Raw genomic sequence first — 24,870 nt, forward strand, 5'->3', positions numbered from 1 at the left:
ATTATATATAAATGTGAAACTTGCTTTAAAAATAGGGTCTTTTTTTTTTTTTTGCAAGGTAATAGTAAGTTATAAAGATGAAAATTAAAGGAACAAAAAAGAACCTAAAAATAAAAAAATTAAAAAATGATAACAAAACATACCTGTGAATTTCTCTGGGGCTGTTGAGGGCAGTATGAGGTCAGTTCAGTTTCAGATGGCTCCTTGTTCCAGCTTATATTTCTTCTCAAGGTCTATAGGCCCCTTCCAATGCTTGCTGCTGCTGCTAAGTTGCTTCAGTCATGTCCAACTCTGTGCGACCCCATAGATGGCAGCCCACAGACTCTGCTGCTCCTGGGATTCTCCAGGCAAGAACACTGGAGTGGGTTGCCATTTCCTTCTCCAATGTATGAAAGTGAAAAGTGAAAGTGAAGTCGCTGAGTTGTGTCCGACTCCTAGCAACCCCATGGACTGCAGCCCACCAGGCTCCTCCGTCCATGGAATTTTCCAGGCAAGAGTACTGGAGTGGGGTGCCATCGCCTTCTCCCGCTTCCAATGCTTAGTCAATGCTGACTACACTGCTTTAATCTGTTGCACCTGTCACTTCCAGAGCGGTTCCCTCTTTATTTTGGCTTTCTCTGTTTGCCGGTCTCTACAGTGCACAATTTCCGCTCTGACACAAGGGGGCGCAGAGGTCACTTATTTAGCCTCACTTGTTCAGTTGTGATGTGGGGAGGGAGGAACACTGCAAACAAATATCACTGGCATGTGTGGGCAGTGCTTGCAGTGTATGAACCACACTAGGTTTGCCCAGCTCTCGGGGTGTGTGCTTTCTTGGTCTACACTGCTCAGGCTCCAGGTTGCTCTGCAGGGGAACTATCCAAAGCGGGCCCTGGGATTCATGCACTTCCCTGGTCTAAGCTGCTCAGGTCCAGGTTCTTGGGTACTCCACAGGACACAGACTTGGTTGGGCCTGCGTTTTGTGCCCTTCCCAGATCCGAGCCGCTCAGGTGACCTTTGCTTGGCAAACACACTGTCCCAAGTGGGCTGTGCATCTTAATCACCTCCCTAGTCCCGGCCACTTGGTATCCTGGGTGCACCGCAAGGGCACCGTCCCAGGTGTCCTGTGTGTCTCCTCTGGTGAGCTGATCTCAGGGTGCGACCCTCCTGGCAGGTGTCAACCGTCCAGGATCCCAGTAAGACTTGGTTAGCGACTGGGAGCCTGCTCACAGTTTGGTGGCTCACAGTTGGGTGTCTCTGGGGCTGAGATTGCCCCTCGCCTTCTGGCTCTGGCTGGCTCTGGCTGTTGCTGGTGGGGGGATGGGCTGATCCATAGCCCACTAGCTCTCCTTTGGTATTCACTCAAGTCCTTTGTTCTGTGAGCAGGCCAGGCTGTGTGTGCCTTAGGTTAGAGCTTTTCGTGGTAAGTTCTCTCTCTGTCTTTTTCCCTCTCTCTGGCTATCCGTGAGTTTGGGTTGCTATCTCACGTTAGCTCCCTCAGATTGTCCTCAGGGCATTCAGGCCCAGTTTTACCCTAAGCATGCAACCCTCGCCTTCCTGTTCAGCCTCGCTTGCTGGTGGTGGATGTGAGTGTCTGGGCTACTTTTCTTTTGGGAGTTGTGGTTAGGCATGTATTCTGTGGGTTTTTTTTTTTTTTTTCCTCCTGGTTATGTTGCCCTCTAAGATTTCAAAACTCCCCACAGACCCGCTGGTGAGAGGGTTTCCTGGTGTTTGCAAACTTCTCCTCCTTCACGACTCCCTCCCCAGGATGGGTCTCTGTCCCTAATTCTTTTGTCTATCTTTTTGTCTTTTATATTTCGTCCTACCTTCTTTCAAAGAGAATGGGCTGCCTTTCTGGATGCCTGGTGTCCTCTGCCAGCGTTCAGAAGTTGTTTTGTGGAATTTGCTCAGCATTCAGATGCTCTTTTGATGAATTTGTGGAGGAGAAAGTGGTCTCCCTGTCCTATTCCTCTGCCATCTTAGGACCCTCCCAATCCCCTCATTTTAGGAGTTTTATGGTCATATTTATATCTTTAATCCATTTTGAGTTTATTCTTGTATGTTTTCTCATGATATAATGGAAGGTAACATAACAACTTTTTTGTTATTTTTAATTGATTTAATAGAATAGTCTATTTGAAAATATAGCAATAATGTATTTTGTGAAATTATCTTAGGAAAAGTGAGATAAATGAAAAAAATGATACAAGTAAGGGGAGAGAAGTCTTAGACATATTCTGTTACAAGGTGTTTGTACCTGCTATAAAACATTATTAAATTATTTTAAAGTGGACTTGGACATGGCCTGTAGCCTGCCTGGCTCCTCTGTCCATGAGATTCTCTGGGCAAGACTATTGGAGTGGGTTGCCATGCCCTCCTCCAGGGGATCTTCCTGATCCAGGGATCAAACCCACATCCCTTAAGTCTCCTGCATTAGCACATGGGTTCTTTACCACTGGACCACTAGGGGAGCCCTAGGGAAACAATCAGAAAAGAAGTAACAAAGCAGGTATGCTGCTACTATGGAATGAAGTTCGTGATATTGTACAGGAGACAGGGATCAAGGTCATTCCCATAGAAAAGAAATGCAAAAAAGCAAAATGGCTGTCTGGGGAGGCCTTACAAATAGCTGTGAAAAGAAGAGAAGCGAAAAGCAAAGGAGAAAAGGGAAGATATAAACATCTGAATGCAGAGTTCCAAAGAATAGCAAGAAGAGATAAGAAAGCCTTCTTCAGTGATCAATGCAAAGAAATAGAGGAAAACAACAGAATGGGAAAGACTAGGGATCTCTTCAAGAAAATCAGAGATACCAAAGGAACATTTCATGCAAAGATGAGCTTGATAAAGGACAGAAATGGTATGGATCCAACAGAAGCAGAAGATATTAAGAAGAGATGGCAAGAATACACAGAAGAACTGTACAAAAAAGATCTTCACGACCCAGATAATCATGATGGTGTGAGCACTGACCTAGAGCCAGACATCCTGGAATGTGAAGTCAAGTGGGCCTTAGAAAGCATCACTACGAACAAAGCTAGTGGAGGTGATGGAATTCCAGTTGAGCTATTCCAAATCCTGAAAGATGATGCTGTGAAAGTGCTGCACTCAATATGCCAGCAAATTTGGAAAACTCAGCAGTGGTCACAGGGCTGGAAAAGGTCAGTTTTCATTCCAATCTCAAAGAAAGGCAATGCCAAAGAATGCTCAAACTACTGCACAATTGCACTCATCTCACAGGCTAGTAAAGTAATGCTCAAAATTCTCCAAGCCAGGCTTCAGCCAGGCTTCATGTGAACCGTGAACTTCCTGATGTTCAAGCTGGTTTTAGAAAAGGCAGAGGAACCAGAGATCAAATTGCCAACATCCGCTGGATCATCGAAAAAGCAAGAGAGTTCCAGAAAAACATCTATTTCTGCTTTATTGACTATGCAAAAGCCTTTGACTGTGTGGATCACAGTAAACTGTGGAAAATTCTGAAAGAGATGGGAATACCAGACCACCTGATCTGTCTCTTGAGAAATTTTTATGCAGGTCAGGAAGCAACAGTTAGAACTGGACATGGAACAATAGACTGGTTCCAAATCGGAAAAGGAGTTCGTCAAGGCTGTATATTGTCACCCTGCTTATTTAACTTATATGCAGAGTACATCATGAGAAACGCTGGGCTGGAAGAAGCACAAGCTGGAATCAAGATTACCGGGGGAAATATCAATAACCTCAGATATGCAGATGACACCACCCTTATGGCAGAAAGTGAAGAGGAACTCAAAAGCCTCTTGATGAAAGTGAAAGTGGAGAGTGAAAAAGTTGGCTTAAAGCTCAACATTCAGAAAACGAAGATCATGGCATCCGGTCCCACCACTTCATGGGAAATAGATGGGGAAACAGTGGAAACAGTGTCAGACTTTATTTTTCTGGGCTCCAGAATCACTACAGATGGTGACTGCAGCCATGAAATTAAAAGACGCTTACTCCTTGGAAGGAAAGTTATGACCAACCTAGATAGCATATTCCAAAGCAGAGACATTACTTTGCCAACAAAGGTTTGTCTAGTCAAGGCTATGGTTTTTCCTGTGGTCATGTATGAATGTGAGAGTTGGACTGTGAAGAAGGCTGAGCGCCGAAGAATTGATGCTTTTGAACTGTGGCATTGGAGAAGACTCTTGAGAGTCCCTTGGACTGCAAGGAGATACAACCAGTCCATTCTGAAGAAGATCAGCCCTGGGGTTTCTTTGCAAATAATGATGCTAAAGCTGAAACTCCAGTACTTTGGCCACCCCATGCGAAGAGTTGACTCATTGGAAAAGACTCTGATGTTGGGAGGTATTGGGGGCAGGAGGAGAAGGGGATGACAGAGGATGAGATGGCTGGATGGCATCACTGACTCAATGGACATGAGTCTGAGTGAACTCCGGGAGTTGGTGATGGACAGGGAGGCCTGGCATGCTGCGATTTATGGGGTCGCAAAGAGTCAGACACGACTGAGCGACTGATCTGATCTGATGCTGCTACTGCTAAGTCACTTTAGTCGTGTCCAGCTCTGTGCGACCCCATAGACGGCAGCCCACTAGTCCTCCCCATCCCTGGGATTCTCCAGGCAAGAACACTGGAGTGGGTTGCCATTTCCTTCTCCAATGTATGAAAGTGAAAAGTGAAAGTGAAGTGGCTCAGTCGTGTCCGACTCTTATCGACCCCATGGACTGCAGCCTACCAGGCTCCTCCGCCCATGGGATTTTCCAGACAAGAGTACTGGAGTGGGGTGCCATTGCCTTCTCCAAAAGCAAGTATAAGTAATCAGAAAAGACAGAGGATGAGAGATGTCGTCATCATGTTGACTTAAAATGTTCCTCCTTTCTCTCCTCACTTTAACAACAATCATTTAAAGAGCTATCCATGAATAATGTGCATCAGTGGGAACTGTGGAGCCACGTGTGCCCCCCAAAATAGACAGACCTCAGTAATGGCTGACAATGCAAAGAAGTCAGTGAAACTGCCCCATTACCTCTTGCTGCCATCAGGGTAAAAACATGGAGAGTGCTGACTTTGGCAGATATCCACAGATGAGAGGGAATTTCTAGAAGTCTAGTGTGTCTGAGGGACAATTCCAGCATAGCATCAGAGCAAGAAGGATTTGAATTTAGATATAGTGAAGAGAGAAGAACTCCATCAAAGACCCCTCCCTTTGCCCCTCTGCCAGAGATTGAGCTGTGTGGTGGCAACGTCCTCTCCCGTGGAGAAGGTGGAAAGCAGTGAGTGAGTGCCTGGCCACCTTAGTTATGTGGGATGCAACTGGAGAAACTCATTTCTTTCCAGCAGCAACCAGAGTACTACAGCAGGACTCCCATGACCAGGGGCAGAAAAGCAGATAAAAATTTCAGAGGATGTTATAAGGGACAGAGTCCTTCAGCAGGGAGTCTGCCCACAAGCCTCTGGCAATGCCTCGCATTGAGGGTTTCCCCACAAGGTCTGCAGGCACTACCACTGCCTGGAGTGCTAAATCCAGTACTTACACATTATAGTTGGATACTAATGTCTGTTGTCTATTCTAGTGGTGTGGGCAGAACTAGCAATCAGAGTACTCTCTGAAAATCAGACCAGGGTGTGTTGGAGAAGTGAGGAACTATAAAATGAAGCCTTAGTCCTATCTTCTGGAAAACAGAAAGGAGGTTTCCACCAGCAGTCTGATTAGTTTTAAGAACAAGAGAAAATAGAAGATTAAGAATTCTGCCATAAGAGAGAACAAAGAAAGAATGTGAGTTTTCAGTACAAAACCTAGGACACCTCAGATAGAGAAACACCAATAAATAATACCACCATCTGTAGGCAACCAATTAAGATTTAAGAAGGTGTCTGCTACTTCAAATATGAAAGCAACAAAACAAAACTATAAGAACATGAAAAATGAAGGCAACAAGCCATTGCCAAAAGAAATCAGTGATTCTCTAACAACTACGGAGAAGGCACTGGCAACCCATTCCAGTACTCTTGCCTGGAAAATCCCATGGATGGAGGAGCCTGGTGGGCTGCAGTCCATGGGGTCGCTAAGAGTCAGACACGACTGAGTGACTTCACTTTCACTTTTCACTTTCATTCATTGGAGAACGAAATGGTAACCCACTCCAGTGTTCTTGCCTGGACAATCCCAGGGACGGGGGAGTCTGGTGGGCTGCTGTCCGTGGGGTTGGACTTGACTGATGCGACCTAGCAGCAGCAGCAGCTAAGAATTAAGCACAAATCCATGGACTATTATGATCTAGTCACTAAAGAATTCAGTATAGCTTTTAGGAAAACAGCAAATAGAATTCAGGAATATATAAAAAGATTTATAGCCTATGACCAAGTGGGATTTACTTTATGTATGCAAGATTGATCCATCATTTGGATCAATTAAGGTTCAATAGCAACAGGTTAAAGAAGAGAAATCAACATGATGATACTAATAGATGTAGAAAACAATTTGGCAAAATAAAAGTCATTCAGGATAAAAATTCTCTGGAAAGCAGGAATAAGGAGGGAACTTCCTTGACTTGATAAACAGCAGGACACTTATACGCAAAAAAAAAAAAAAGGTCTACACACAGATGTTATATACTTTACAAAAATTAACTCAACAATGGATCATAGAACTCAATGCAGAATGCAAAACTTTTAAAAGACACCATAAGGAGAAAATCTGATTACTTTGAGTTTGATGATTACCTTTTAAATACATCATTAAAATCATCATCCATTAAAGAATTGATAACTTGGATTTCATTAAAGTTAAAAACTTCTGCTTTGTGAAACACACAGCCAAGGGAATAATAAGCAACAGACTGGGATAGAATGTTTGCCTAATGCACATGTGATTTGTGGTTGTTCTGGGACATGCCAGGCTTTCCTGTCCTTCACTATCTCCCAGAGTTTGCTCAAACTCATGTCCACTGAGTCAATGATGCGATCCAACCATCGCATCCTCTGTTTCACCCTTCTCCTGCCCTCAGTCTTTCCAAGCATCATGGTCTTTTGCAGTGAGTTGGCTCTTCACATCAGGTGGCCAAAGTACTGAAGCTTCAGCTTCAGCATCAGTCCTTCCAATGAGCATTCAGGGTTGATTTCCTTTAGGATTGACTGGTTTGATCTCCTTGCAGTCCAAGGGACTCTCAAGAGTTTTCTACAGCACTACAGTTCAAAAGCATCAATTCTTTGGCCCTCAGCTTTCTTTATGATTCACCTCTCACATCCATACATGACTACTGGAAAAACCATAGCTTTGACTAGATGAACCTGTGTCAGCAAAGTGATGTCTTTGCTTTTTAATATGCTATCTAGGTTTGTTACAGCTTTTCTTCCAAGGAGCAAGCATCTTTGACTTTCATGGCTGCAGTCACCATCTTCAGTGATTTTGGAGACCAAGAAAACAAAGTCTGTCAGTTTCCATTTGGCATGGCATCCGCTGATGCCATGATCTTCATTTTTTGAATGTTGAGTTTTAAGCCAACTTTTTCACTCTCCTCTTTCACCTTCATCAAGAGGCCCTTTAGTTCTCCTTCACTTTCTGCCATTAGGGTAGCAACATCTGCATATCTGAGGTTGTTGATTTTTCTCCAGGCAATCTTGATTCCAGATTGTGATTGATCCAGCCCAGCATTTCCCATGATGTATTCTGCATATAAGTTAAATAAGTAGGGTAACAATCTACAGCCTTGTCATACTCCCTTCCCAGTTTTGAACCAATCAGTTGTTTCAAGTCTAGCTCTAACTGTTGTTTCTTGACTTGCATACAGGTTCCTTTGGAGATAGGTAAGCTGCTCTGGTATTCCCATTTCTTTAAGAATTTTCCAATTTGTTGTGATCCACACAGTCAAAGGCTTTATAGAAATAGATGTTTTTCTGGAATTCCCTTGCTTACTTGCACATGAACATTTATAGTTGCTTTGTTCATAAATGTATGTGTATGAGCAAAATGATATTTATGTTTACTCATTAACCAAGTAGTTATAGTTACCTTATTCATGTTTATATCAAAACTTGGAAACACCCAAGAAATACTTCAATTGGTGAATGTATAAACAAACTGTGATACATCAGTGCAATGGAATACTGTTCACTCATAGAAAGAAATGTAGTATCGAGCCAGGAAAAGACATGCTGAATGTTACTATGTGAAAGAAATGTATGTAAAGACTTCATGCCATTATTGTCCAACTCTATAATGTTTTAGAAAAGGGAAAACTTTGGAGAAAATTAAAAAATCAGTGGTTATCAGGGTCTTGGGTAGATGGATGGATGAATAGATGAAGTACAGACAGTTTTTAAAGCAGTGAAACTATTCTGTATTATTTTAGTGGTGAATACATGTCATTACGCAGTGGTCAAAATCCATAGAAGTCTCAAAATTATGAGTGAGCCCTAATGTTATTTATGGACTTTTGGTTTATAATGTATCAATGTTGTTTCACCAATAGTGACAAATATACAACCCTGGTGAGGGTTGTTGGTGGTAGCAGAGACTGTATTGGGTGGGGGAAGTGTGGTGTGAGAACTATGTACATTCTGGTTAGTTTTGTTGTGAACCTAAACTGTTCTAAAAAATTGTATTAATAAAAAAAAATCCCTAATCCACAACTCTAGTCAAACTAGTCGAACTGGTTTTCATTAGTCTGTGACAATGGAGGGCTTGATGTTGATGACCTCCTGATCATTTGAAAAGCAATGGAAATGCTATTTGATGTGCAGTGCCGATGAACTGAAAGTTGGGAAACTAGAGTTTGTAAGACAAGGTCTTGTACTAACACAGTGATGACACTTTATCTCACCAATTGCTCTTTAGGAGAGATAAAGATTAGACTAATTGATCTCAGAGATTCCTTGTATTTCTAAGTTACATTTGACTCTTTAATTCTGTAAAAGGAAATGGGCTTCAACAGAGGGGAAGTGGGACAGAACAAGGACAATATTTCCCCAAAGAATAAAATAATTGCTCTAGAGAAAGTGACCAAATTTGTTTGATCCAAAATAAACTGGTGTACCTCTTTTACAGTATAAAGCTGTGTGAGTTAGGCAGAAAATTACTGATTCTCTTTGTCCTAAATAAATATTACACAGAGTCTTGGAGTCAGTAAAGTTTAAAGTTCATATACAAAGCTAAACTTCTCTGACCCTCATTTTATTCAACTGATGCTGTAATTATTAACCAAATTGATATATTTGGAAAATCATTACTCGAATAAATGACAAAATATTGAGTCATAGTACATAATCAGCACCTGGAGAATTGAATGTTTGCTTAGAGAGAAGCGTGAGTGTCTCAGGAAGAGGTAACTGAAAGAATCCAAAGAGTTATCACGGGTATGCCAATTCTCAGTTACATGAGGAATAAAACATGAATCCATGCAAACATTAGGAACAAAACATTTTGTAATTAGGTCTTGACAGAAACTTATTTTTTTCCTTACTAAAAGTCCTTAGAAATAAATACACTTATCACCTTAAACTAATATGAAGATATCTTTGTAGAATATATGTTTGTAAAGTACCAGCATTAGTGATCTAGTGATGTTTACCATCCCAGTGATATTTAGATCTTCATGACCACTAACTATCCTCTCCTGTTCAGGTCTGCATGTCTGGTAGTTCTGTGCTGAGCATCAGTTTAATGAAATCCTTGTCTCCCATCCTCCACTGAATCCACACCTGTTGTTCTATGTAAAATCTCCCTTCCTTGCTCTTGATGACAAATTGATATTATAAAGGAATAATTACAGTTCAGACATACAAAAATGGAGTCAGTGGGCTTTTGGGGATGTGGTCTTGGGTATGTCTTTGTATCACTGAGAACTTGGCATTTCTTTGACCTGATCCAAACCCAAGGACAGGACTAGCCCTATTCAGAACAACACATACCAGCTGCATCTTCGTATTCTCAAGGTCTCCCCTTTTAACTGTGCAACCATTTGAGACACCAACCAATACTTTTTCAGTAAGAACACTTACTTCTTTCCACCGTCAATTATACATCTTGATAAACAACTCATGTTACTAACTGTAACTTTGCAATCTTCACACTTATAAGTTTCCCCTATTTTGTAGTCCAGGGAAGCACAATTCAAGTGTTTCTTGTGTCTTTGTCTCCTAGGGTACAGTACTAACAAACCTCCAATAAACACTTTTTAATTTCAATCAGGTCTTCATTTTCTAGATTTTTGTTAACACTGTGCATACTTCATTCTATTATTTCTGACAAAGACAGACTTCAAAAGAACAGAAGCAATTGTGTGTCTGAAGGCTGCTAGGAGGCTTGAGCCATAGTTTTTCAAACTGTCCCCACTAAAATCTTGAGATTGGCTCTTTCCTTAGTACCTGAGCAAGTTTCACCTCTGCAGTGATGGAGAGGGGAGAATTCCTATCTTTTATTTTCTCTCTTGAGAATCTATGACCCTTTAATCCTTGGAGTCAAGAGGCATCTATTTAATATGCAGTCTAGTTTTTGTGAACAGTCAGTGGGGTGTACATTCAGAGTAACATGTTTGGAGATGATTGAAGAAATTATCATGAATTGAGATGCAGGGAAGTCATTCTGCTTATACATGATTTAACCTGAACTTTAGGATAACTAGAAGAGCCTGTCTTATGGCTTTATCATATGTTGTACATCTACTTTAACCATTAATGAAAAGAAGATAAAATTCAGAAGTAAAGAATGTTCACTTTGAAAATAGGGGTAAAATGCCTCCCTTCCTATGGTACTCATACTAGTAGTCCATTGAAGATAAGGTTTCCTTCTCAGATGCCGAGGTCACACTACCTCGTTGTGTAAATGCTAATCTGTCTCTTTTCAAACCTTGAAGGTATGTACCCCTGTCATGTTTGATGTATGACCTTTCCTCTGATGAGATAGAAAACTGTGATGAAACCATCCTTGTCTGGAGCAGTTTCTCAAGGCTACTGAGAGACTGTCTCCTGGGCTATAGTTCTCAGTTTGACACAGATAATACTCTTCTATTCTGTATTATGGGCTTCCCTTGTGGCTCAGCTGTTAAAGAATCTGCCTGCAATGTGGGAGACCTGGCTTCGATCTCTGGGTTGGGAAGATCCCCTGGAGAAAGGAAAGGCTACCCACTCCAGTATTCTGGCCTAGAGAATTCCAAGGACTGTATAGTCCATGGGGTCACAAAGAGTTGGACATGATTGAATGACTTTCACTTTCACTTTAATTCTTTATCATAGACTGCTTATTGCTTGTTTATTATTATGAATGGCCCAGGTTGGCAGGTGCCCAAAATGCTACTGAGAATTGTGGAGAAATAACTCCTGAAAGAATGAAGGGATGAAGCCAAAGCAAAAACAATTCCCAGTTGTGGATGTGACTGGTGATGAAAGTAAAGTTTGATGCTATAAAGAACAATAATTTATGCATAGGAACTGGGATTGTTAGAACCATGAATCAAGGTAAATTGGAAGTGGTCAAATAGGAAATGGCAAGGGTGAACATCGATATTTTAGAAATCAGTGAACTAAAATGGCCTGGAATGGGTGAATTTAATTCAGATTGCCATTATATCTACTACTGTCAGCAAGAATCCCTTAGACAAAATGGAGTAGACCTCATAGACAACAAAAGAGTCTGAAATACAGTTCAGTTCAGTTCAGTTGCTCAGTCGTGTTCGATTCTTTGTGACCCCATGAATTGCAGCATGTCAGGCCTCCCTGTCTATCACCAAGTCTTGGAGTTTTCCCAAACCCATGTCCATTGAGTTGGTGATGCCATCCAACCATTTCATCCTCTGTCAACCCTTCTCCCTCCCTCAATATTTCCCATCATCAGGATCTTTTCAAATGAGTGAGCTCTTCGCATCAGGTGGCCAAAGTATTGGAGTTTCAGATTCAACATCAGTCCTTCCAATGAACACCCGGGACTGATATTTAGGATGGACTGGTTGGTTTTCCTTTCAGTCCAAGGAACTCTCAAGAGTCTCCTCCAACACCACATTTCAAAAGCATCAATTCTTCTGCACTCAGTTTTCTTTATAGTCCAACTCTCACATCCATACATGAATGCTGGAAAAACCATAGCCTTGGCTAGACAGACCTTTGTTGACAAAGCACTGTCTTTGCTTTTTAATATGCTCTCAGATTGGTCATAACTTTCCTTCCAAGGAGGAAGCGTCTTTTAATTTCAGGACTTCATCAACATCTGCAATAATTTTGGAGCCCAAGAAAATAAAGTCTGCCACTGTTTCCATCGTTTCCCCATCTATTTGCAATGAAATGATGGGACCGGATGCCATGATCTTAGTTTTCTGAATGTTGAGCTTTAACCAAGCTTTTTCACTTTCCTCTTTCACTTTCATCAAGAGGCTCTTTAATTCTTCTTCACTTTCTGCCATAGGGTGGTGTCATCTGCATATCTGAGGTTATTGATATTTCTCCCGGCAATCGTGATTCCAGCTTGTGCTTCCTCCAGCCCAGAGTTTCTGATGTACTCTGAATATAAATTAAATAAGCAGGGTGACAATATACAGCCTTGACGTACTCCTTTTCTTATTTGGAACCAGTCTGTTGTTCTATGTCCAGTTCTAACTGTTGCTTCCTGACCTGCATATAGGTTTCTCAAGAGGCAGGTCAGGCTGTCTGGTATTCCCATCTGTTTCTGAAGTTTCCACAGTTTACTGTGATCCACACAGTCAAAGGCTTTGGCATAGTCAATAAAGCAGAAATAGATGTTTTTCTGGAACTCTCTTGCTTTTTCGATGATCCAGCAGATGTTGGCAATTTGATCTCTCATTCCTCTGCCTTTTCTAAAACCAGCTTGAACATCAGGAAGTTCAGGATTCACGTATTGCTGAAGCCTGCCTGGCTTGGAGAATTTTGAACATTACTTTACTAACATGTGAGATGAGTGCAAATGTGCGGTAGTTTGAACATTCTTTGGCACTGCCTTTCTTTGGGATTGGAAGTAAAACTGACCTTTTCCAGTCCTGTGACCACTGCTGAGTTCTCCAAATTTGCTGACATATTGAGTGCAGTACTTTCACAGCATCATCTTTTAGGATTTGAAATAGCTCAACTGGGATTTCATCACCTCCACTAGCTTTGTTTGTAGTGATGCTTTCTAAGGCCCACTTGACTTCACATTCTAGGATGTCTGGCTCCAGGTGAGTGATCACATCATCGTGATTATCTGGGTGCAATCTCAGAAATGAGAGAATGATCTCTGTTCATTTCCAAGGAAACCCATTCAATATTACCATAATCCAAGTCTATGCCCCATCACTAATTCTGAAGAAGCTGAAGTTGAATGGTTTTATGATGACCTAAAAGACCTTCTCGGAGAAGGCAATGGCACCCCACTCCAGTACTCTTGCCTGGAAAATCCCATGGACGGAGGAGCCTGGTAGGCTGCAGTCCATGGGGTCGCTAAGAGTAGGACACGACTGAGGGACTTCACTTTCACTTTTCACTTTCATGCATTGGAGAAGGAAATGGCAACCCACTCCAGTATTCTTGCCTGGAGAATCCCAGGGATGGGAGCCTGGTGGGCTGCCGTTTATGGGGGCGCACAGAGTCGAACATGACTGAAGTGACTTAGCAGCAGCAGCAGCAGCAAAAGACCTTCTAGAACTAACACCAAAAAGTCATGTCCTTTCATCATAGGGGACTGGAATGCAAAAGTACAAAGTCAAGAGATATCTAAAATAACAAGCAAGTTTGGCAAGGTAGTACAAAATGAAGCAGGACAAAGCCTAATAGAGTTTTGCCAACAGGATGCACTGGTCATACCAAACCCTCTTCCAACAACACAAGAGACGACTCTTCACATGGATATCACCAGATCATCAATACCAAAATTAGACTGATTATATTCTTTGCAGCTGAAAATGAGAAACTCTATACAGTCAGCAAAAACAAGACCAGGTGCTGACTGTGGCTCAGATCATGAACTCCTAGTCACAAAATTCAGACTTAAAGTGAAAAAAGTAGGGTAAACCACTAGACCATTTAGGTATGAACTAAATCAAATCTCTTACGATTATACGGTGGAAGTGACAAATAGATTCAAGAGATTAGATCTTCAGAGTGCCTGAAGAACTATGTATGGAGGTTTATGACAATGTACAGGAAGCTGTGATCAAGACCATCCTCAAGAAAAAGAAATTCTAAGAAGCAAAATGGTTGTCTGAGGAGGCCTTACAAAGAGCTGAGAAAAGAAGAGAAGTGAAAGGCAAGGGAGGAAAGAAAAGATATACTCATCTGAATGCAGAGTTCCAAAGAATAGTAAGGAGAGACAAGAAAGGCTTCCTCAGTGATAAATGTAAAGAAATAGAAGAAAGCAATAGAATGGGGAAGACTAGAGATCTCCTCGAGAAAATTAGTGATACCAAGGTAATATTTCATGTGAAGATGGGCACAATAAAGGACAGAAATGGTATGGACACAACAGAAGCAGAAGATATTAAGAAGAGGTGGCAAGAATACACAGAAGAACTATACAAAAAAGATCTTCATGACCCAGATAACCATGATGGTGTGATCAGTCACCTAAAGCCAGACATCCTTGAATGTGAAGTCAAGTGGGCCTTAGGAAGCATCACTACAAACAAAGCTAGTAGAGGTGATGGAATCCCAGTTGAGCTATTTAAAATCTTAAAAGATGACACTGTTAAAGCACTGCATTCAATATACAAATTTGGAAAACTCCACAGTGACCACAGGACTGGAAAAGGTCAGTTTTCATCCAATCCCAAAGAAAGGCAATGCCAAAGAATACTCAAACTACTGCACAATTGCACTTGTCTCACACGCTAGCAAGGTAATGCTCAAAATTCTCCAAGCCAGGCTTCAACAGTACATGAACCAAGAACTTCCAGCTGTTCAAGCTGGATTTAGAAAAGGCAGGGGAACCAGAGATCAAATTGCCAACATACATTGGTACATAAAAGAAGCAAGAGAGTTCCAGAAAGTAATCTACTTCTGCTTTATTGACTGTGCCAAAGCCTTTGACTGTGTGGATCACAATAAACTGTGGAAAATTATTTGAGAGATGGGAATACCAGACTATCTGACCAATCTTAAGAAATCTGTATGCAGGTCAAGAAGGAACAGTTAGAACTAGACATGAAACAATGAACTGGTTCAAAATGGAAAGGAGTATGTCAAGACTGTATATTGTCACCCTGCTTATTTAACTTATATGCAGAGTACGTCATGCCAAATGCTGGACTGGATGAAGCACAAGCTGAAGTCAAGATTGCTGGGAGAAATATCAATAACCTCAGAAAAGCAAATGACACCACCCTTATGGCAGAAAGTGAAGAGAAACTAAAGAGCCTCTTGAAAGTGAAAGAGAGTAAAAACCTGGCTGAAAGCTCACCATTCAAAAAACTAAGATCATGGCATCTGGTCCCATCACTTCATGTCAAATAGATGGGGAAACAATGGAAACAGTGACAAACTTTATTTTTTTTGGGGGGGGGGGGACTCCAAAATCACCACTGATGGTGACTGCAGCCATGAAATTCAAAGGCACTTTCTCCTTGGATGAAAAGTTATGACCAACCTAGACAGCATATTAAAAAGTAGAGGCATTACTTTGCCAACAAAAGTCTGTCTAATCAAGGCTATGATTTTTTCAGTGGTCATGAATGGATGTGAGAGATGGACCATAAAGAAACTGAGCTTTGAAAAGTTGATGCTTTTAAACTGTGGTGTTAGAGAAGATACTTCAGAGTCCTTTGGGCTGCAAGGTGATCAAACCAGTCACTCTTAAAGGCAATCAGTCCTGAATATTCACTGGAAGGACTGATACTGAATCTGAAGCTCCAATACTTTGGCTACCTGATGCGAGGAACTGACTCATTGGAAAAGAGCCTGATGCTGGAAAAGATTGTAGGCGGAAGGGGAAGGGGATGGCAATCAGATGGCTGGATGGCATCACCAACTTGATGGACATGAGTTTGAGTAAGCTCCAGGAGTTGGTGATGAACAGAGAAGCCTAGTGTGCTGCAGGCTATTTGGTTGTAAAGAGTCAGACATGACTGAGCAACTAAACTGAACTAATTGATTGTGTTGGCAGCAGTTTAGTTTGATTTTTTACTAAAGTTTTTCTTCTTTGGTAATAACTGAGTGCTAGAAATGGGCACCAGAAGATCTCAGTTTCAATCCTAGTTTTATTAAATATAGCTGTGTGACCCTGGAAAGCTCTCCTGCTCTCCCAGAGGCTTCATTTCACTCATTTGAAAAGTATGAAAAAATAATTTCTGTTTATTTTATTTTATTATTTTTAGAGGAAAGGGGAAGATTTCATGTAATTTAGTTAGTTAATCAATTTGTGTTTGGTCATTTAAGATGCTTGAATTATGTTAGTGTTAACCAAGAATTACAAGAACAGAAACCTGGTTGAAATAAAGATGTGTCTAATTGAGTTTTATTAGGACTGCAGCCCAGGAGACACAGTTTCAAGAAGCACTTGAATTGAGTCCCACAAGATTACCAAATGGGAGAAGCTTATAAAGGCAAAAAACTGCAGAGCTACATAAATTGTTTGTCAGAATTATGATTGGTGGGAATTCCCTGGAGATCCATTTGTTAGGTCTCCATACTTCCACTGCAGGGGGCACAGGTTCCATTCCTGGTCAAGGATCTAAGGTCCTGCACACCTCACAACTTGGCAAAAAAAAAAAAAAAAAAAGCTTAAAAAAAACTTAAAAATTACAATTGAAGCTCACAGAAAATAAGGTGCTTTTGTTAAGAAAAAAATTGGTTGAGACTTGGAATGATTACTTACTGGTGAGATCAGAGGCATTGGGATCTTTTGCACAGCAAAGCTAACCATAAACAAAACAAAGACAACTCACAAAATAGGAGAAAATATTCGCAAAGAAAGCAACTGACAAGTGATTAATCTCCAAAATATACAAAAAGCTCATGCAGCTCAATATAAAAAAAAAAAAAAATCCAAAAATGGGCAAAAGATCTAAATGGACATTTCTCCAAAGAAGACATACAGAAGGTCAAAGAACACACGAAGATACTCAACATCACTAGTTATTAGAGAAATGCAAATCAAAACTATCATAAATTGTCACTTCACACTGGTAAGAAGGGCCATTATCAAAATCTACAAACACTAAATGCTGGAGAGGATGGAAAGAAAAGAGAACTCTCTTATACTGTTGATGGGAATATAAATTGGTACAGCCACTATGAAGTACAGTATGGAGGTTTCTTAAAAATCTAAAAATAGAGCTATCATATGATCAAGTAATCCCACTCCTGGGCATATACTCATAGAAAATAATTCAAAAAATAACATGCACCCCAATGTTCACTGCAGCACTATTTACAGTTGCCAGGACATGAAATCTACCTAAATGTCCATCAACAGAGGAATGGATAAAAGGATGCGATACATATATACAATAGACTATTACTCAGCCATAGAAAGAACAAAATAATTCTACTTGCAGCAACATAGATCAGATCAGATCAGTCGCTCAGTCATGTCCGACTCTTTGCGACCCCATGAATCACAGCACGCCAGGCCTCCCTGTCCATCACCAACTCCCAGAGTTCACTCAGACTCACGTCCATTGAGTCAGTGATGCCATCCAGCCATCTCATCCTCTGTCATCCCCTTCTCCTCCTGCCCCCAATACCTCCCAACATCAGAGTCTTTTCCAATGAGTCAACTCTTCGCATGGGGTGGCCAAAGTACTGGAGTTTCAGCTTTAGCATCATTCCCTCCAAAGAAATCCCAGGGCTGATCTTCAGAATGGACTGGTTGGATCTCCTTGCAGTCCAAGGGACTCTCAAGAGTCTTCTCCAACACCACAGTTCAAAAGCATCAATTCTTTGGTGCTCAGCCTTCTTCACAGTCCAACTCTCACATCCATACATGACCACTGGAAAAACCATAGCCTTGGCTAGACGAACCTTTGTTGGCAAAGTAATGTCTCTGCTTTTGAATATGCTATCTAGGTTGGTCATAACTTTCCTTCCAAAGAGTAAGCGTCTTTTAATTTCATGGCTGCAGTCACCATCTGCAGTGATTTTGGAGCCCAGAAAAATAAAGTCTGACACTGTTTCCCCATCTATTTCCCATGAAGTGATGGGACCAGATGCCATGATCTTCGTTTTCTGAATGTTGAGTTTTAAGCCAACTTTTTCACTCTCCTCTTTCACTTTCATCAAGAGGCTTTTGAGTTCCTCTTCACTTTCTGCCATAAGGGTGGTGTCATCTGCATATCTGAGGTTATTGATATTTCTCCCGACAATCTTGATTCCAGCTTGTGTTTCTTCCAGTCCAGCATGTCTCATGATGTACTCTGCATATAAGTTAAATAAGCAGGGTGACAATATACAGCCTTGACATACTCCTTTTCCTATTTGGAGTTTTCCTGTTGCTCCATGTCCAGTTCTAACTGTTGCTTCCTGACCTGCATACAAATTTCTCAAGAGGCAGATCAGGTGGTCTGGTATTCCCATCTCTTTCAGAATTTTCCACAGTTTATTGTGATCCACACAGTCCAGGGGCAATGGTAGTAGCAGTCCTGGGAGGAGCCTCTTGGCAAGTGACCTCTTGAGAAATTGCTATTAACCCTATCATTCGGTTCAGTTCAGTTGCTCAGTCATGTCCGACTCTTTGTGACCCCATGGACTGCAAGCACCTGGGCTCCCTGTCCATTACCAACACCCAGAGTTTACTCAAACTCATGTCCATTGAGTTAGTGTTGCCATTAAACCATCTAATCCTCTGTCATCCCCTTCTGTTCCTGCCTTCAACCTTTCCCAGCATCAGGATTTTTTCAAATGAGTCATTTCTTCACATGAAGTGGCAAAAGTATTGGAGTTTCAGCTTCAGCATCAGTCCTTCCAATGAATGTTCAGGACTGATTTCCTTTAGGATGGACTTGTTAGATCTCCTTGCTGTCCAAGTGACTCCCAAGAGTCTTCTCCAACACCACAGTTCAACAGCATCAATTCTTCTGTGCTCAGCTTTCTTTATAGTCCAGCTCTACATCCATACATGACTACTGGAAAAACCATAGCTTTGACTAGATCAACCTTTGTTGGCAAGGTAATGTCTCTGCTTTTTAACATGCTGTCTAGATTGGTCATAATTTTTCTTCCATGGAGCAAGCATCTTTGAATTTCACAGCTGTAGTCACCATCTGCAGTGATTTTGGAGCTCCCCCAAAATAAATTTTGTCACTGTTTCCATTGTTTCCCTATCTATTTGCCATGAAGTGATGGGACCAGATGCCATGATCTTAGTTTTCTGAATGTTGAGTTTTAAGACAACTTTTTCACTCTCCTCTTTCACTTTCACTGAAAGGCTCTTTAGTTTTTCTTCACTTTCTGCCATAAGGGTGGTGTCATCCGCATGTCTGAGGTTGTTGATATTTCTCCCGGAAATCTTGATTCCAGCTTGTGGTTTATCGAGTCTGGCATTTCTCATGATGTACTCTGCATGTAGGTTAAATAAGCAGGGTGACAATATACAGCCTTGACGTACTCCTTTCCTGATTAGGAACCAGTCTGTTGCTCCATGTGCAGTTCTAACTGTTGCATCTTGACATGCATACAGATTTCTCAGGAGGCAGGTAAGGTGGTCTGATATTCCCGTCTCTTTCAGAATTTTCCACAGTTTATTGTGATCCATACGGTCAAAGGCTTTGGCATAGTCAATAAAGCAGAAATAGATGTTTTTCTGGAACTCCGTTGCTTTTTCAATGATCCAATGGATTTTGGTAGTTTGATCTCTGGTTCCTCTGCCTTTTCTGAATCCAGCTTGAACAGCTAGAAGTTCACAGTTCACGTGCCTTTGAAACCTGGTTTGGAGAATTTTGAGCATTACTTTGCTAGCATGTGAAATGGGTGCAATTGTGTGGTAGTTGGAGCATTCGTTGGCATTGCCTTTCTTTGGTATTGGAATAAAACCTGACCTTTTTCAGTCCTGTGGCCATTGCTGAGTTTTCCAAATTTACTGGCATATTGAGTGCAGCACTATCACAGTATCATCTTTTAGGATTTGAAATAGCTCAACAGGGATTCCATCACCTCCACTAGTTTTGTCATTGTGATGCTTTCTTTCTAAGGCCCACTTGACTTTGCATTCCAGGATGTCTGGGTCTAGATGAGTGATCACACCATCATGGTTATCTGGGTCATGAAGAGCTGTTTTATATACTTCTTATGTGCATTCTTGCCACCTCTTCTTAATATATTCTGCTTCTTTGGGTCTATACCATTTCTGTACTTTATTGTGCCTATCTTTGCATGAAGTGTTCCCCTGGTATCTCTAATTTTCTTGAAGAGATCTTTGGTCTTTCCTAGCCTATCGTTTTTCTTTGTTTTATTGCTTTGATCACTGAGGAAGGCTTTCTTGCCTCTCCTTACTATTCTTTGGAACTCTGCATTCAAAAGGGTGTATCTTTCATTTTATTCTTTGCCTTTTGCTTCTCTTCTTTTCACAGCTATTTGTAAGGCCTGGTCAGACAACCATTTTGCCTTTTTGCATTTCATTTTCTTGGGAATGGTCTTGATCACTGCCTCCTGTACAGTGTCATGAACCTCCATCCATAGTTTATCAGGCACTCTATCAGATTTAGTTCCTTGAATCTATTTGTCACTTTCATTGTATAATCATAAGGGATTTGATTTAGGTCATACATGAATGGTCTAGTGGTTTTCCCTACTTTCTTCAATATAACTCTGAATTTGGCAATAAGGAGTTCATGATCTGAGCCACAGTCATATCCCAGTCTTGTTTTTGCTGACTGTATAGAGCTTTTCCATCTTTGCCTGCAAAGAATGTAATCAGTCTGATTCAGTATTGACCATCTGGTGATGTCCATGTTTAGAGTCTTCTCCAGCGCCTGCATGGTACTGAAGCAACTTTGAGGAGAGGCCCCATGTCCAAGGGCAAGGGCAAAGGAAAAGCCCAGGAAGACCGTTGGAGGGGCAAAATCAATTTAGAATCAAACCTCATACCTTCCAGAGAGGCTCAGAGTGCCCAAACAAACACTGGGTGCACCAGAAGCCAAAAACCCCCAGAGACTGAGAAGAACTGTGTTTTGAGTATCTCCTGCGGAGATACAGGTCACCAGAGGACTGCTGCAGGGGCAGGAGCTCTGGGTACAGTAGACCTGGGTATGGCATAAGCTCTCCTGGAGGAGGTCACCATTAACCCCACCATAGAGCCACCAGAACTTTCATAGGCCTGGGGAAACGGACTCTTGGAGGGCACAAACAAAATCTTGTGTGCACCAGGACCCAGGAGAAGGGAGCAGTAACTCCACAAGAGACTGACCCAGACTTGCCTATGAGCATCCAAGAGTCTCTGGCAGAGATTTGGGTCAGCAGCAGCCTGCTGCAGAGTTGGGGGCACTGAGTGCAGCAGTGGGTGCATGGGACCTTTTGAAGGAGGTCACCATTATCTTAATTACCTCCACCGTAGTTTGGCCTCAGGTCAAATAACAGGGAGGGAACACAGCCCCGCCCATCAACAGAAAATTGGATTAAAGATTTACTGAGAACTGGAGAAGGCAATGACACCCCACTCCAGTACTCTTGCCTGGAAAATTCCATGGACGGAGGAGCCTGGTAGGCTGCAGCCCATGGGGTCGCTGAGGGTCGGACACGACTGAGCGACTTAACTTTCACTTTTCACTTTCATGCATTGGAGAAGGAAATGGCAGCCCACTCCGTTCTTGCCTGGAGAATCCCAGGGGTGGGGGAGCCTAGTGGGCTGCCGTCTATGGGGTCGCACAGAGTCGGACACGACTGAAGCAACTTAGCAGAGCATGGCCCTGCCCATTAGAACAAGACCCAGTTTCCCCTTCAGTCAGTCTTTCAGGAAGCTTCCATAAGCCTCTTATCCTTCTCCATCAGAGGGAAGACAGAATGAAAACCCTATCATAGAGCCTGTAAACTCCAAGACTTGATATAATAGTGCAGATGATCCAGGATCTTTGAAAAGGAATGGAGAAGATGCAAGAAATGTTTACCAAAGACCTAGAAGAACTAAAAAACAAGTAAAGAGAGATGAACAATGCACTGGAAGGAATTAAGAGCAGAATAACTGAAGCAGAAGAACAGATAAGTGACCAGATAAGAACAGGTAAGAAAGGTAGAAACATTGCTGTAGAACAGAATATAAAAAAAGAATGAAAAAAAAAAAAAAATGAAGATAGCCTAGGAGTCTTTTGAGACATTAAAAACACAAACAGTTGCATTATAAGAGTTCCAGAAGGAGAAGACAGGAAGACAGGTTCAAGAAGGGAGAGTAGAAGGATGTGCACTCATCTTCTCCTGTGAGAACACCAAAATCACAAATGGCTGTTAAGAACAACCATCTACAGGAGAATGCTGGAACCTACCAAAAAAAAAAAAAAATACCCTATGTCCAAGGACAAAGGAGAAGTTGAAACAAGATGGTAAGAGGGGTGTGATCATATATAAAATCAAGCCTCATACCCACCAGAGATCCTTGGAGGGCACATACAAAACCTTGTGCACATCGGGACCCAGCAAAAGGAGCAGTGACTCCAACAAGAAACTGAGCCAGACCTGCCTTTGAGTGTTTGAGGGTCTCCTGCAGAGGCATGGATCAGCAGTGGCCCACTGCAGGGACAGGGTAGCAGCAGTCCTGGAAGGTGTGACATGCGGCATAAGTCCTCTTGGAGGAGGTCACCATTAATAATATAGAGCTGTCAGGTGGGTGATCCACAAACTGGAAAACAATTATACCAAAGAAGTTCTTACAGTGTTACAAAATTTCTAGGCTCGCAACAGACTTCACAACCTGGGGATCCAGCAAAGGGACTTACAATCCCCAGGAAACCTGACTTTGAAACTAGTGGGACTTGATTATGGAATTTCCACAGGACTGGGTAAACAGAGAGTCTTGCAGGGCATAAACGAAACCTTGTGCACACTAGAACCCAGGAGAAATGAGCAGTGACAGCACAAGAGACTAAGTCAGACTTGCCTGTGAGTGTCCAGGAGTCTCCAGCGGAGCTGTAGGTTGACAATGGCCAGCATGGGGTCAGGGGCACTGATAGCAGAAGCCCGAGGACATACTTTCATAAGTCCTTTTGGGGGAGGTCACCATTTCCCCTACCATAGTTTGGCCTAGGCCAAACACAGCCCCATTGATTAGCAGAAATTGGATTAAAGATTTACTCAGCATGACCCTGCCCATCAAAGCAGACCTAGCTTTCCCCACAGCCAGCCCCTCCCACCAGGAAGCTTGCACAAACCTCTTATCCTCATCCGTCAGTGGGCAGACAGAATGAAAACCACAATCACAGAAAACTAACCAAAATGATCACATGGATCACAGCTTTGTGGAACTTAATGTAACATGTATGGTGACCCAAGATGGATGGGGTCATGGTGGAGAATTCTGACAAAACATGGTCCACTGAAGAAGGGAATGGCAAACCACCTCAGCATTCTTGTCTTGAGAACCACATGAACAGGAATGAAAAGGAAAAGGAAAAAAGATATGACATGGAAATATGAAAACCCAGGTTGGTAGGTGACCAATATACTACTGGAGAAGAGGGGAGAAATAGCTCCAGTAGGAATGAAGAGGCTGAGCCAAAGCAGATGTCCATCAGCAGATGAATGGATAAGAAAGCTATGGTACATATACACAATGGAGTATTACTCAGCCATTAAAAAGAATACATTTGAATCAGTTCTAATGAGGTGGATGAAACTGGAGCCTATTATACAGAGTGAAGTAAGCCAGAAGGAAAAACATAAATACAGTATACTAACGCATATATATGGAATTTAGAAAGATGGTAACAATAACCCTGTACGAGACAGCAAAAGAGACACTGATGTATAGAACAGTCTTATGGACTCTGTGGGAGAGGGAGAGGGTGGGAAGATTTGGGAGAATGACATTGAAACATGTAAAATATCATGTAAGAAACGAGTTGCCAGTCCAGGTTCGATGCACGATACTGGATGCTTGGGGCCAGTGCACTGGGAAGACCCAGAGGGATGGTATGGGGAGGGAGGAGGGAGGAGGGTTCAGGATGGGGAACACATGTATACCTGTGGCGGATTCATTTTGATATTTGGCAAAACTAATACAATTATGTAAAGTTTAAAAATAAAATAAAATTAAAAAAAAAAGAGAGAGAGAGAAATGACACCCAGTTGTGGATGTGACTGGGGGTGAAAGCAAAGTCCAATGCTGTAAAGAACAGTATTGCATAGGAACCTGGAATGTTAGGACCATGAATCAAGGTAAGTTGGAAGTGGTCAAGCAAGAGATGGCAAGACTGAACATCGACATTTTAGGAATCAGTGAACTAACATGGACAAGAATGGGCAAATTTAATTCAGATGACCATTATATCTACTACTGCAAGCAAAAATCCCTTAAAAGTAAAGGAGTAACCCTTAGTCAAAAAAAAGAGTCTGAAATGCAGTAGTTGGGTGCAATCTCAAAAACAACAGAATGATCTCAGTTCATTTCCAAGGCAAACAATTCAATATCTCAGTAATCCAAGTCTATGCCCCAACCACTAATGCTGAAGAAGATGAAGTTGAATGGTTCTGTGAAGACCTACAAGACCTTCCAAAACTAACACCAAAAAATTATGTCCTTTACATCATAGGGAATTGGAATGCAAAAGTAGGAAGTCAAGAGATACATGGAGTAACAAGCAAGTTTGGTCTTGGAGTACAAAATGAAGCAAGGCAAAAGTTAACAGAGTTTTGCCAAGATAACACACTGGTCATAGCAAACACTCTCTTCCAACAAAACTCTATACATGGATATCACCAGATGGTCAATACCAAAATCAGATTGATGATATTCTTCACAACCAAAGATGGAAAAACTGTATACAGTCAGAAAAAATCAAGACTGGGAGCTGACTGTGT

The 24,870-nt window shown here is 41.8% G+C and overlaps 1 long non-coding RNA gene across 6 annotated transcripts in view; it reads right to left on the reverse strand.

The window, feature by feature from the left end:
- Positions 1 to 23,131, reverse strand: part of LOC109553230 (uncharacterized) — a 52,576-nt gene extending 29,445 nt beyond the window's left edge. For 4 of the 6 annotated variants that reach the window (XR_011564238.1, XR_011564239.1, XR_011564241.1 and 1 more), the window contains exon 1: positions 144 to 23,130. This is a non-coding gene — a long non-coding RNA (uncharacterized lncRNA). Of the gene's footprint in view, positions 1 to 143 lie in introns of all 6 variants that reach the window. The other 2 variants (XR_011564240.1, XR_011564242.1) reach the window with 2 other exon arrangements.
- Between the last annotated feature and the right edge of the window lie 1,739 nt (positions 23,132 to 24,870).

The sequence above is a fragment of the Bos indicus genome, chromosome 26, assembly GCF_029378745.1.
Source record: "Bos indicus isolate NIAB-ARS_2022 breed Sahiwal x Tharparkar chromosome 26, NIAB-ARS_B.indTharparkar_mat_pri_1.0, whole genome shotgun sequence".
Classification (NCBI taxonomy): Eukaryota; Metazoa; Chordata; class Mammalia; order Artiodactyla; family Bovidae; genus Bos; species Bos indicus.